This window comes from Ambystoma mexicanum, chromosome 4p, assembly GCF_040938575.1.
Source record: "Ambystoma mexicanum isolate Mex_15411 chromosome 4p, UKY_AmexF1_1, whole genome shotgun sequence".
NCBI lineage: Eukaryota > Metazoa > Chordata > Amphibia > Caudata > Ambystomatidae > Ambystoma > Ambystoma mexicanum.
In genome coordinates, this window is record NC_090927.1 from 997,480,627 (window position 1) to 997,495,318 (window position 14,692).

Below are 14,692 nucleotides of genomic sequence, written 5' to 3' on the forward strand. Positions count from 1 at the left end.
TTGAGTGTCCTCTGCATACAAATGATGGGATATCCCAAAACATGAAATCATACGGAGCCTTGAGGAACACCGTGAAGAAGAGGTAAAGTATCAGACAAAGACCCAGCCCAAGATGCCGAGTAAGCGAGTAAGTACCGTTGAATAGATAAGAATGAAACCAAGATGAAACAGAGCCAGAGATACCAAAAGAAAAGAGAGAAGATAACAGTAAACAGCTTTCGTGGCCTTATCTGTATGATCCACTGTGACACAGAATAAGAAGAGATGAGTGTTTGAGTAATGAGCAGAAAGCAGTGAGTAACATACTGAGAGAAGAGCAGTTTCAGTTGAGTGAAGAGGACGAAAACCCAACTGGAAACAAGGAAAAACAGAGTTATCCGTTACAAAAGTGGAGACCTGAGAATAGACAAGACATTCAAGTAGTATAAAAGATATGGAAGAAGAGAAATTAACAAACACATTTTTTTGTGCCGCAAACTTAGCTCATAACCAAGCAGTCTCCCTGTCGCCACCCCAATGTGACCCGGCACTGCCACCTCCTACGCACTAAGGCACGTAACACTTGGCCCCGCCGTGACCCACAAAGCACCATAACCCCCATACTCACCGATTCCAAGAACCCCGAATGGGTCTGCTGTTGCACCGACTCAAATCAAACCCGGCGTTCGCTGGTGACCGTAATTCAACGGAGTGGACTGAAAAGAGGCCGTGCTCCAGTCACCCTCCGTATTTCTAGACCGTCCCCAGGGCGGGCTGGAAGTACCCGCCCTGGGGATGGCCCGCCCACTACTCCTGGAGGAGCAGAAGGGGGAAGTGACATGCATAGGTAGAAAGGGGGTGGGGGGGGCATCCAGAGGGGCGTCCCGCTATGTGGGATGTCCCTCGAGCGCCCATTGCAGGGGCTGAGACCTCCCCTGAGGATGTAGAAAGTGATGAAGTAAATCAAGGTCCAGACTGGAACCAAACACATGGGGGGAGGGGCGAAAGAGCAGAGAGATGATAGTAATCATGAATAGCAAGAAATGGAAGTGAAGAATGATGTGAGGAGAGGGCAGATTGAAATCGCCTAGAAGTATGGGTGGGGTTGAGGACGGCATCAATATCACCACAAGAAGCAGAAGCTAGACCGGGTGGACAGTAAACAAGTCATAAAGTCAGAGTAAGGTTTGGAAAAAGTAGTTGGGGAATAAACAAATGAAAAAAAAGTGGGACGAGACAAAGAAGTAGGAGTAGAGGCAAATGCTGAGTGATGGAGACTACCAGTCCTGCCCCTACAGGCCTAAGGACAAAGGGTGTGAAGAAAAGAAGAAGTGAACAGAGAGAGAGAGAGAGAGAGAGAGAGGCAGAAATAGCTTTGTTAGAAGATGAAGGCCAAGTCTCTGTGATGCACAAGAAATGCAGATTCAGACGAAGAAAGAAGTCTACAACAGAATGAGATGTATTGCAGCGTGAGCGAGCATTCCAGAGAGCAAGATTAATAGGGGGCAGATCGAGAAGACGTGGAGAATAGATAAGATTAGAATGATGGCATTGAATTGACGTTTTGGAGGAGAGGGGCTTGGTTGAAAATGTTGGGTAAGGAGTGGGAACATTCCTACGCTTTCCTTTGTCTTGCAGCTCCTACCAGACGATAGGTTTGTGCTCCTAATGCGGGTCAGGAAGGCACATCGCTGTTGGTACATGTTACCACGGAGGGGCATGCTCCTGAAAATTGCCTGCTTACGTCAGAAATCACACTTCCCAAGAATGCTCTGACAAAAGGCGGTGCATAGGTTCGGCTAAAATCATGCACACGACTGTGTGCTGACACAGACACACACAAACGGACACATACCAAACAGATAAACATACAAATAGACGCGCATGCGCGCGCAGACAGAATCAAGCAAACAAGTTTCTACATTTCAAATATAAGCAAACAAAATACAAATGCAGATAAAATACACACTCAAGTATACAAATGGGTACATACACAGTACGCTCAAAATACACTCCCAATGATTCTACTTTAAGGAGAAGCACATCACCCAACTCTGAAATAATTTTGCTAAGTTATAGTATGTTACTCAAAACTAAAAGGGCACGTTTTCCTTATTTTTCAAGCTGTCAAATGTTCACCGCACTTTAATGTGGGTTTTTACTCGACATTATCAATTCTGGAAGTTAACCACAGGGTTGAATCTATAAGTCATCTCTCGGATTGGCGCCCTCTAAAGATTAAAAGGGTCAGATAACCCACATGACTTCTGCCGCTACACGTGAACAGCCCATGTCTCTATGTCCCAATGGCTCTAGAGTGGGAAAACACCACGTGTATGGCCAAGCACAGTCGTGGACATCAGGGCCACATGATCCCGCATCCTTCCAGGAAAGCGGCCAATTCATGGGCCGGCTATCCCAGAACCGAAACGGTGTGAGAAGCCCCTGGAGTTCTGCTAAACTGTCAGGCTAATGGCATCAAATAACTGTCTTTGACGTACCCAGGGCCTATACAAAACTGAAAATGTGCCAAAACTTACATCGAAACAAAAATGCAACCTGAACTACAAATTAAACATTCCCTGGCTAACTAACTTCAAGGGTCCATCTTCTGCTGGCAAACACATGAAGCATCCAAAAAAAGTACCTGGCCACATCTACACCATCTCTATGCAAACTCTTCCTTCCAACACATCAGGATAGAGGGGTATGGCATGCATTGTGAAAGACGATGTTTTTGGCCAGAATGCTAAGATATGTCAACTCTGCGCGAGGGGTGCTATTGGGCCGTCACATGAACCAGTCCGACTGTTGACGTAACGCTGTACATTTTGCTAATTCTAAAAATCATGCTTTTTACTAGACACGTCGACGTGATCAAAGCCGTCGGCGGCGCGCGCTAATTCGAGCCATTTGTCTCCCGTGATCCCTAGGGCCGCGGGTTACACTTCCACCCTCTCCGTCAATATCCGGTGGAAACCTGCATCCCGCCAGCCCCGCCCCTGTGCCAGGGCTCTCGAGTGGACGGGCCTGGACTGTGTCTGTCGGCAGCTCGGCACCCGAAGAGAACCCTGCAGTGGACGCAGAGTGGACATCCAGGAAAACAGCTTTCGTGGCCTTATCGGAATAAGACAACACTTAACTTTCACCACCTAGGCCTGGCCTCGGAGAGGAAACAGCCCCGCTTAATTAGTGTCTTTCTCCGGGACCAGACAACTCCCGTTTAATCATGCGCCCAGCTGATGCGCCACTGGTAGGAAGGGGCTATTTCAGGCAAGCCCACCGCCCCATCTGGGAGCAATGCACTTCCGTCTGCTGCTCCCACCACAAAAGCAGCCTTCCCAGATGCTTGATGTTGGGTCCAATTGAAACGTGGGCATTATGGCCCCCGCACGGCGCTTTGAACCTTCCTGGCTGTGAGCTATATTTGTAAGATCAGGATATCCCATTCCTCTGATGCGGGGTCTTCTCTTTTTGTCTCGATTACCAAAGTTGCTCAGTTACCACAGTTTCCATTTCGCCTCCGCAAGCGACGCATACAGGATGCTGCCGCTTTGAATTAACGGTTTCCTCTGCGGCCCTGTGAATGGAGGTTTACACAAATCTGTGCACAAGGTCTGGCACTATGCTGCAAAAGCCAAAACAAAGTGAGTTTATTGATGACGATTTGTCTCCGGACTTACTATTTTTAACTTAGGGCAAAAGATTTCATAAACAGGATGCGCAACCTACACATTTGCACTGGGGTGTATTTTCATCTTGCCGAAGTAAAAAGGAGGCCCTCCTTAATTCATGCGTTCCCAGACTGGGAGAAAACGGTGAAAGATTGAATTTGGCAAACTACGTTAGGAACTGCTAAAGAGTCCTCCACCTGCACTTCAAGTACCGATTTCTGATGCTTGAAGGGACACTTTTACTTACCCTTTTGGAAATTGGTGAAATTTCATATCATCCTAGTTTGAAAGCACTGTTCCTTGTCTGTGAGTCAAACTGTGACCTCACCCATGGTGGCAGCCATAAAGTGGTCTGTGGTGAAGAGTGGGAAAAGTCAAGACAACAAAAACACACAGACTTCACCAAAAGACATATCACGCAACACTGAAGTACAGTTTTGCCTCCTAGACTTTCATCCGTTTTGCACTAAGGTTGAAAAATGCAGGGAAATTGATTAGACATCTTTTTCCTGCATCTTGTAATAAGGATACACGGTCAAAGTTGAGACAATTCAATGACATTTTTCTTTATCTAGGTACAGCAAACATTCCAATGAGGGCTTCTTCTGTGTCCCTTTCACTTTCACTGCAGCCTGTTGCTTATCCTGCCCCAGTTCTACATGATTCCCTGCTTTCCTCTGCGTTGTTCCTTGCTTTCTTCATATGAAGCAATCGTCCTCTCTTCTATTTAATATCGTCTCACTTTATGTCAACGTTTGCTATTTCTGCTTCCCTGCCCAATGTCTGTAAAGAGCATTTTTTAAAATTTATTTTTTTATTGGTTCTTTACGGTTTTTACAATTAAACCTTTTTACCAATGTGTCATTATTCTTCTTACATTTGCCATCTCATACATATACAAACGATCGAGAAACATAAAAAGAAACACAAAACAGTATATTTCCATATGAAATGCCTGTTTTGAGATAGAGTTTCTCAGGTCCCTCGAACATTACACTCAGGAGCTTTACTAACAATTGTCAGGCTAATTCGTTCACCTCTCAGCAATTCTAGCCACCATTCATCATATGATCTGCCAGCATAGTTCTTAGTAATTTCTCCAAGCAATAATCTTCTTTTCTCTTTTACCATTATGTTATGTAAGACGTGGTAACAGGCCTACTTAAATGACACCAAATTCGTCGCCAGTGCACCACAGCAGTACTGTGCATTCAAGCAATCTCCCAAGGTTCTTTCATCAGCAAAAGAGCCATTTTCCTAATTCTTGGCATCTTCTAAAGTAGCCGGATACGTACCCTATGGCCATGCATGAATAACTTTCAACCAATTGCTTGACTAGGACGGATGCCAAACATTCTAGAAAAGGTGGGGGCTGTAGTTGCAGGCGTTTGTGGAAACGAGGGGCACTAAACAGCCACCAATCTGGTTACCATCCCAAGGCTAAGGCAGTAGTTTGGGATATGTTGGACAGTCCCGATGAAGTTTTCCAGTTCCTCATTATACTACATTTGCTGCAGCATTCGACACAATGAATAATGCCCTCTCCTTGAACTCCCAGCGTTTATGTGCGTTTCTAAGTGGAGTCAGCAATGAGACAGTTTAGATGTTTCTTGCAGGATACAAACAAGTGGATTAGGATGGGAGAGTTTAAATCAAGTATAAAGGTTAATTGCAGCATTGCCCAAGCGTCTCAAATGCCCAGTCGGCTCCTTAATATCCACCTGCGACCTTTCACAGACTTGTTTAGGGTTTTTGCTTCTTGAATCACTTATAAGCAGATGATACACAGATTTATCAGCATGAGCAGCATGAGGGATAGCAATTGAATAGTGCCCTCTGAACCAGAAGTGATAGAGATATTGTTGTACTAATACTAGAGCCAGACATCCCTAGGGGCAAACACAGCCTGTAAAGTACTGTCTTTTGCAAGCACAGATCCGGACTGCCACAAGCGAGAAGTCAGCACCGGGAAGAACGCTGGCGCGATGTCAGCACGGCATCATCGCTCAGAGTAAGGGGCACATGTGTATATATACGCCCACAATGGGGGCGGCCCCAAAACAAGCCTACACCGGGAGGTTTAAGCAAGACTCTAGTTGCCATTTTACAACCCAATCTCATCTCATATTGGGAGCGGCCATTCTATATCTAGAACTGGTGCAGGAGAGGTGTGTTAGAGGGGAAAGCTGCTATGCCTAAACACAATAAAGGAAGAAATAACAAATATGAATAAGTGGCAATGGGCAACACTCAAGATGTGGACCATACGTATAGGGCAACACAGTTGTGAGAATAGAAGCCAGACCGGAGGAAAAGGGTCAACAAATAAAATAGACCATCAGAAAGCTAACTGACGGGAAAAGGCTCATCCACTACCCTCATGGATGTCCATTAGGGCGTGGAGGTAGACCCCAATGATATACAACTCGGAAGGCCCCGGGGGCTGAAAGAGTCCTCTGGTGTGGGAAGAAAATTATGTAATCAATAATTTCCCTCAGGGTTGGGAACCGCCGTGGGTAATCAGGGGAGTGGGGGGCAATACAGCGTGGCACCCACATGCAGTAGAGAGGTCAGAGAGAGGCAGCAAGCCATCTGTGCCACAGAGAGGAGCCCAACGGGGTGACCAAAAGACCAACTCCAACCAGGGCACAGCTGCCAAAATGGCCAACTTAATGCTCTCACCAGGTCACCATTTCTGATCATGTTAAAAGAATGAAGAAAGACATACAAAACTTCACTCATGAGAAAGCTTTTGGTTATACCAATAAAGATCATACATTTGGAGAACCAAAACCTAATCCAAGGCAGAATCGGAGAGTGCGATTTCGCAACACCCCATACAGCTCCAGTGATGGGGGATCTGTGGAGTTTGATGATCAAGGTACTAGGAGGGGACATTCGACCAAGTTGGGGGAGAGGATCTAGAAATAACAATCGAAGAGGAGACGATCAACGACAGTCTTTTTTAGGAAGGGGAGAAAATCAAAGACAATGGGCATCAGAACGGACGCAGACACGCAGCTACAGGGGTTGGTAGTAAACCTCTTGGATGAATGTCTGTCTAAAAAAGAGGAGGAGGTACTTAACAAAGGACTAAATTTTGTGATATCAAAATATCACAATCCCTTTGAATTCAGGGTGGAATTCAACCAATTTATGTGTAAAGTACATCTGAGAGAATTCTTTAAAGATACCCCATTTGAGAAAGGTGAAAACTGCAGTGGTCTCAGGAACCCTTCCGTATTTAGTGCTCCCTTTAATTCTCACTCACCTGAATCTAAGGTTTTCGAAAAGAGAGTTATGGAAGAAATCCGTATCTTAGAATCACAAGGGATACCTCATCATTCCAACCTGAGTAGATCAGAACAACTTGTTTTGAAAAATGTGGGTGCGAGTGAGAAAATCATTATTCGCCAAGCCGACAAAGGAGGTGCTATAGTGGTATTGAATAAAAGGGACTATATTGAGGAGTGTGTAAATCTTCTTTCTGACACTAATCATTATCAAAATCTAGATAAAGACCCTAGCAATGATCTTATTAGTAAAATTAGAGAAAAGGTGACCTAAGCAGTTGAACAACACATGATCTGCAAACAGGAGGGTGAGTACCTAATTAGAGAGAATGGTAGAATTCCAGTATTTTACATTCTCCATAAAATTCATAACAATTTGGATAAACCCCCGAGCAGACCCATCGTTTCAGGAGTGAATTCACTCCTAGAACCCTTTTCCAAATTTGTGGATTTTGATTTGAGACCTTTCATTCCTAATATGAAAAGCTATATAAAGGATACCACGGATGCCATCAAAAGGATTGAGGGCAATGTTTTTGACCCTGGTGTGAATTTGCTACTGTGTTTGGATAGTCAAGCACTTTATACCAATATACCTCAATTATCAGCATTAGAGGTAGTAGAATAAACTTTACCCAATAGAGAAGATCAACATCCAGTCTCTAACACATTCATAAAATGGTGGACAGAAGTGGCCCTCACAATTCTTTTCAGTTTATGGGGCAATTCTATAAACAGATTGAGGGTACAGCCATGGGGGCGGCAATGGCCCCAAATTTGTATGTTAATATGTTTGAGGAAACAGTAGTGTACACTAATCTAAACCCATTCCAAGAGAATATACTATGTTGGCTACATTATATAGATGATGTTTTTGTCATTTGGAAAGGTAGTGAAGAAGAGTCACAATGGTTTGTACAATGGTTGAACCAACAGAACAGATATTTAAAGTTTACTAATAACATCAGTAATTAACATATTCATTATTTAGACATTTGTATATATCATGACCAAGGGCTCCTGCTGGTGAAACCATATACTAAACAAACTGATAGAAATGCATTATTGCATTACAATAGTCATCACGCACAGCATGTGAAAAACAATTTCTTCGGTTGAAGAAAAACAGTAGTACTAATGCATCCTACAAAAATGGAGCCAACATCCTTATTGATAAATTGATCCACAGAGGGTATCCAACCCCTCTAGTCAAAAGAGCTGCTAAGAGAGCCTTTAATAACAACCAAGATGTTCTATTTGATCAACAAATACGAAGAGATGATAAGACCAAAGAGACACCATTAGTTTTTGTAAATACATTTAGTAATCTCTCGTATAAAATCAAGAGCATTATCAACAAGAACTGGAAGAAAATTATGACCAAAGAAATTGGGTGCCCAATTGTAGCTTTCAAAAAGAGCACTACTGTGTGTAATTTAGTCATGAGGAAAGATGTGAAGAATAAGAAGAGAGTATGCCAACAAACTAACTTATGGGGACTCCCACCAGTATCAGGACATCATCCCTGTGGGAATTGCATAATGTGTACGCAAACTAGCAAAACTACAACTGTAGATTTGGGCTTTGGCAAAATTTGGAAAATTGCAGAACATACAAATTGCAATACGTGTAATGTAATTTATCTAATTAAATGTCCCTGCCAACATATTTACATACCTGACTGGCATATTTCTTCATATTTAATGAGGAGTCAAAGTCGACTCCCAGGGTCTTGGACCCAAGGACTAGTTTAAATGGAGGAACCAGCAAATGTAGGATTCAGCTTCTGAAGGCGCTAAGTGGTACCTATGAGCATAAGCTTGGTTTTATTTCCGTTAGGAGCCAGGGAATTATTTATAATCCAACCTTCAATTTTAGCATAAGTAAAAGGGATTTTCTTGAGGTCCTTCTTGTAGTTACCAGAAAGTTTAATTAAGACCTGTGTATCATCGGTGCGATTTGTATAGTCTGCGCCGAAACCATCAAGAAGTTGGAAGAAAGGACATGTCTACAGGTTAACAAGGGTAGGGGAAAGGCAAGCTCCCTGTGGGAAACCGCATGTGCGAAGTTCAGGAGGAGATTTGAAGCCATTAGAGGCAACCCAGGCAGATCTAGGTGCCAGAAAAGAGTCCAACCAATATAGGGCGCTAATGGAGCAGTTAGTGATGTCCCCTAGCCTCTCAAGCAGCAGGGAGTGGTCCACAAGATATGGGGTTTTCCTTTCTAACTACACCATAGGGTTGGTATCACATTCTGTAGCACATGGTGGTTGTGATTTTCCTCTCCCCTTGCTCCTGCAGGTGGCTTGGATCAGATGTGTCAGCCTCTAAATCATAGCCCACTACACAGTTGTTAGTGGCAGTTCACTTTGGTTTTCAGGGTCTGTCTGGGAATTGGTACCCTGCCAAGCCTAGCTAAACATATACAAATATATTTTCTCACAGGGTCATCCAGTCTTTCTGGTCCTGACCAAGGTATAGAATTGCATCTATTGCCTAAACGTGTGGGATGTGCCTCCTTTCATGCTGGAAGTTTACAATGATCTACTTCTTCTGGAATTGCCTTAGTAGATGCACTTCAGCTGTGTCTCTATATACTAAGTGCATGATATATAGGGGCACACCAATGTACGTAGACCTGTGATGTTTAGCAACATAGTTTTCTCTGTTGATCTGTGTGCCAACAGTGCCTGAGATAATCTCAGGAATACAATTTATACTGTAAATAGATTCCAGATACTAGTGTTCTGTTATTAAGACTTAATTGTTAGGTCTGTCTTTTTGGCAGCCTTTTTTCTTCTTTTCTTCATTGTTGATTACAGTACTTGTTATGTATTCTTGTTTTTATTGAAGTAATTTAATTTCACATCAATTCCTGTGATGCATTAAATACAGAATAAATTCACTTATCAATCAAACAAATTGATGTTGAAAAAAACTAATGAACAGATGCTGTCTATATAGGACTGATTGACGCTCTCCTAGTATAGATCTGATGCCAAAGTGAGAGATGAGGCTAGGGCCCACCTCAAATGCAACAAATTATACTATAATTAGTTGCTAATAATTCCTGATGGGAACACACCCAGTCTTCGTGCTGAGCCAAATTCTTACTCCAATTCCCATCAGAGAGGGAGTTAGCCCTTCTATGTTATGACCCAACTTTGGTAGCAGGGGACTCAGTCACTTCGGAGTTGCCTAGCGCAGCACAGGAACCTGCGGTGGAGGACCAGGTGAGCGCAGGTCTGAAGGGTCTGCCAAAGCTGGATGAATTTGCATCAGCTGAGAGCCCAGATCAGACTGACTTCTTCAAAGCCCAGAAAGAGTGTCCCGCTCTGGCGGGTCTGCAGAAGCAGGTGGAGGAGCAGACTAAGGACGAGGCCCCTGAACGGTTCAAAGTATACTGGGAGGATGGACTCCTGTACACGGAGCCAAAAGACTCTCAGGGTGAGGGCACCAGAGGGTTGGTGATTCCACAATGCCACAGAAAGTTTCTTTTGGATTTGGCTCACCAAATTTCTTTAGCGTGCCACTTTGGAGGGACTAAGACATCAGACCAGTTGTCTGTGCACTTTTACTGTTTGCAGTTTGGAATAAAAATTAAGGAATTTGTCTGGTCCTGCCCGACTTGTCAGGCTTCGGCAAGACAAGTGGTGTCACAAAGCCCCCTTAATTCCATGTTTTATCCCCTGTCAGAAATGACTTCCTTGGGGAATCCAACACTGGAGAATATATCCCAATCAGAGCCTTCGCAACCATGGGGGCTTTGATGCTCCTCAGAGGGACAGCCTGTGGATACCTTGTGGTGTGGTCTACCACCACCATGATGTATCTGTTCCCTGAGCTGGTTTGAAGATCCAAAGGACCCACAATGTGCATGCCTATTCCCTCAAAAGGCCAGTTAGGAGCTGATGACTCACTGGCACGACCAGAAGGCCACAGTGACACTCTATTCTCCAGGCCAGTGGGTGTGGATTATGGAGCCTGTCAAACCTAGTGCCCTTCCGGACAAGTATATTGGGCTATACTGTGTGCTGGAAAAAGTCAGTGAGGTGAATTATCTCATTGATGAGAAAGGACCTAAACAGATCTGCAGGGTCTTTCACGTCAAAGTGCTAACACCCTATTATAGCTGGGATGACTTGGCCATGGCATTAGTGGCGGACAGAGAGACTAAGGAGGAGACCGATCCTTTCCCAGACCTCCTGCATACTGAAGCCACTGATGGGTCAGTTGAAGGGGTCAACCTTGCAACAGACCTGTCAGAACAGCAACTGACAGACTGTCACCATTTACTGGAAGAGTACCGGTCTGTTTTCACTGACACCAGGTCACACAAACAGTGCGCCCGTGATGTGGGCACTGGAGACAGTAAGGAGGTGAAGAGTTGGATTCACTGGATGTCTGATAAGGTCAGGGACACCATCAAGGAGGAAGTTTCCAAGATGTTTTCCATATTAGTGATAGAGCCATCCCACAGCCCCTGGGCTAGCCCAGTGGTACTTGTCCCTAAAAAGACCAGTGGTGGGAAGACGGAAGTTCTTTGCTGTGTGGACTACAGGGGGTTCAATTATGTCACGAAGACAGATGCTCACCCCATTCTTTGGACAGATGAGCTCATTGACTAGCTCGGCGCTGCCAAGTACATTGACCTCACGACAGGGTACTGGCAGGTCGGGCTGACAGATGGAGTGAGCGACAGGTCAGCATTCTCAACCCCAGTAGGACATTATCATTTCACTGTGATGCCATTCGGATTGAAGAATGCCCCAGCCACATTTCAGCAGATTGTTAACCAGGTTTTGTCTGGGCTGGCAGTGTTGCCTATTTAGACGACATTGCTGTGTTCAGCCACACCTGGCAGCATCGCTCATCCCACCTGAAACCAGTGCTTCAGGTGCTGCAGAATATAGGTCTATGAAGGCCACAAAGTGCCAGATAGTTCAGGGCACAGTCACTTACCTAGGCCAACTGTTCAGTGGAGGTAAGAAACAAACTCTCAAAATGAAGGTACAAGCTGTGAAGGATTGGGACATCCCCACTACACAGATGCAGGTGAGGGGGTATGGGACCATTGCCATGACCCTGAATGATGTAACTTCCAAGAAAAATCGGACGATGGAAACTTTGCCCCCCCCCCCCCCAAGCCCCCTGTCAAGCATCCATTCAGGATTTCAAGGATGGATTGTGCAGAGCCCCAGTTCTGAAAGTGCCAGACTATGGTCAGGAGTTCATTATCCAGACAGACGCCTGTGATTCGGGGATTGGAGTAGTGTTCGCTCAGCTGAACTTTCAAGGGGGAAAGCAACCTGTTGCCTACATTAGCAGGCGATTGACAAAAAGGGAAAGGAATTGGGCCGTTGTTGAAAAAAGAGGCTTACACGGTCGTGTGGGCCATAAAGAAGCTGAAACCCTACATCCTTGGGTCATACTATACGATCAGGACAGACCACTCGCCTCTTTGATGGTTAATGGCCATGCAAGGGGAGGCCCTAGACTTTTGCATTGGGCCATATGCCTACATGGATTAGAAATCGACATCCAGCACAAGCCAGGCTCTTAGTATGGAAATGCAGATGGCCTCAGCCGATGCCTTAACCTTGATGATGAACCATACCTTCAGTAGGGTGGTGGTTCACATTTTGAGGCTGGGGGCGTTTGAGGAATTCGACCATCTGCACAGTGGGTGTGCATTCGCCTGGGCTTCTTTGAACTTATAAATCAAATTGAATTACGGTAGCTCAACCTCTGGAAAATGTGTGGGGCTAATCTGCACACATTTACATAAGCTCACTGCACTACATACGCATAGACCCGTGTACTCTGGGTACTACAGGCGCAGCCCACCCCTGTCATATTTAGTGGGGATAGGACAGCCAGGAGTACACAGTGTCATCTAAGAAGGGGTGGGCTGAACCTTCCCCCTGCCATGTCAGTCTAATTATCTAACAAAGGCTCCAAGAATCCACCCTGTAGCTGGTGGCAGCATTTGTATACTAATCAGAGTTTAATTCAAACAGGCCCACATGATGCCTGGCTGCATAGTCTAACAAATAAGACAGGAAACCCGAAAGCCCTTTTATATGCACTTCGTCAACCTGATGCAAGCTCCCACCCTCAGTATCAATTGACAGTGAAATGTCATGTCTGAGGCTGCGTGTTTACAGTAGTCATTCCGGCAGGGAGATCCCATTCAGAATGTGCGACTATGTGGAGTGACAGAGCCAGAAAGTCTGGCCTCGCCACAGCTTCATGGGAGACCTGCCTCTTTAATCAGGAACCATGGAGAGCTCCATTAACCAGAGGGGCCCTTTGATCCACAACAGACAGGAAAATGGGTGGCACTTCGTAGTACATGTTTTCACTCCTTTACCTTTTCTTTTGCAAAAGCACTCTGGTTATGACCTCACATATACAGGAGATTGTTGGCGAGGACCCAGGATTTGTTCATTAAGGTAGGCTTAGCCTACTTCAATCACTATGGCCCACATGGATTAGAAAGAGGGCTGAACCCCTCTTTTGGCAGATCATCTAACAACTTTGCAAGGAGTAGCAAGAAGAACTCATCATTGGATCCTGGCTGAAGGTACAGTCTGACTTGCATCTTCCACCAGTGAAGGAAGGCCAGGGCCTCCAAGAGGGAAGCAAGATCCCTTCCCTAACTGTCTCCCAGGGAACAGAGAAGATATCAAAACTAGAGGCCCCCCTAGCCACTCCAGAACCAGTACCCAGCCAGCACACAGCATGTCCTGGTGGGCACTGCAGCAAGCTTCCTTTCGGTCTCTGAACCTACAACCAAGGATAAGGCAGCTGCCTGCAACACACTCCTCAGCTTTGGGCCGTCGCCTTAAAGGATGACACAAGCCCATTGAAGAAGCTGGAAGAAGTGACTCAACAAGCATCTAGGATTCCCACCTTAAAGGCCATTTACGAGCCAGCTGCGTTCCTTAAGCTGAAACAGAGTGCAATGCTGACTGTTGTCAAGCCGCAGTCGCTCAAAGACATCAGAGACACCTCGACTTGTGCCACCAGCACTAAGATGATTCCTGACCCAGAGCTGCCATGTAGGCCAGCCTGCGGCCATAAGTCCAGCTTCGCCTGCCGAACCGTCTTGCCGCTTGATACCCGCAGCTGACTCCCATCTTGAATTCTGTCCCAGAAGCCTGGAAAGTGCCCTGAAGCCGACTCAACCCAGTTGAGTACCAAGAACACCTACAGCATAAGGTACATTGTGGTTCTGTCCCCTTGTTCCTTCCAAGAGGGCTCCTAGAGCCATTTTAAAGTAATCTTAAACTGTTGTGATTATTAACCATACCGACTACCCTCCTGTCAGTATCCAGAGTTCATCCCTTTTCCTTCTTTGAAACGGTCTACCTATTGCATTCCTTACCATGGTGGGTTGTATTTCGTAGTGTTGCTATAATTGTCTATTGTGATCTAAATAAAGTCGATCTTTTTGATACAAACTTCACTGGACACTCCCTTTTCTCATTGGGTGAAAGTTTATTTTTGCTGTGTTGCAACTAACCAATGATCCACAACCTTTCAGGGATAAACGTGCCATTATGTCCACATTGGCAAAATTGGACAAGGAGGTTTATAATTTACTTGTTATTCCAGATCCCTTCTGGTGTACTAGAGGCGTGGGGCTGATTGATGGTTTAGAAACCAATATTTACCCCTGGACAACTGGTACCCCGAAAGTTGATTTGTCAAAGCAGGTGGTCATCTAACCCCTATTCTACAC

At 45.1% G+C, this 14,692-nt stretch overlaps 1 protein-coding gene across 1 annotated transcript in view; it reads right to left on the reverse strand.

Moving 5' to 3' along the window:
• The window catches only part of PRDM1 (PR/SET domain 1), a 335,469-nt gene that overhangs the window by 127,433 nt on the left and 193,344 nt on the right, over positions 1 to 14,692 (reverse strand). The window lies entirely within an intron of this gene.